We start from the raw sequence: 858 nt of genomic DNA, 5'->3' as shown, positions 1-858 counted from the left end.
CATTTATCGTATGATATTTACTTTGTATTATATTATACTTATTTATTGTGATTTTACTTATTAACTTTTTATATGTGACAGTGGATTTTCATCGATGAGTTCATGAACCTTGGTTCTTTTCTCTAAAACTATATATATTTAGTTGTGTCTGGGGAGAGTCATTTTCTTATCGTGCCTTAAAATTTAACACATTCACCGTTAAAATTTCCACTTATTACTTTCAAGAGTTAAGACTATTGAAAAGGTTGCAAGATGCAACGAAAATTTTAGGAAAATAAAAATAATAAGTGGATATTTTAACGGTGAGTGTGTTAAATTTTAAGGCACGATAAGAAAATGACTTTCCCCAGACACAACAGAATATGCTTCAACACACAAAATCACATCAAAAATCTTGCAAACCAAATCCAAAAACGAAATATATATATTTATATATATATGTGTGTGTGTATGTGTGTATGTGTTGGTGTGTGGTCAATAGATGACATCCAGATATTCTCTGTATAGAAAACAGAAGTGCTCAAGATATTGAAACGTGAGCACAGGTAGAAGTAAATGAAGGAATAATCAAGTTAGACAGATTAATATATAAGGTTTATTAAATACTTAAAATCCACAAAAATATATGTATGTATACATATAAGAAGTTTCAACTTAGACAGATTACAGATGATATAGATAAATAAGATGGTGGAGGAAAAATATTACAAATCCGGCAGTTGTTTCTGGGGGCCCGATTGTCCATAATAATGTCAATAAATTGATTCTTTCATAGGATGAAACGAGATTCTGACTTGAGGGAAGAAATCTAAGTTCAAAGACAGAATGACTGAATGCTGAGAGGTAAGTGTATTAAGG

This window comes from Octopus bimaculoides, chromosome 12 (genome assembly GCF_001194135.2).
Source record: "Octopus bimaculoides isolate UCB-OBI-ISO-001 chromosome 12, ASM119413v2, whole genome shotgun sequence".
Classification (NCBI taxonomy): domain Eukaryota; kingdom Metazoa; phylum Mollusca; class Cephalopoda; order Octopoda; family Octopodidae; genus Octopus; species Octopus bimaculoides.
Note: the sequence above shows the minus strand (reverse complement) of the source record.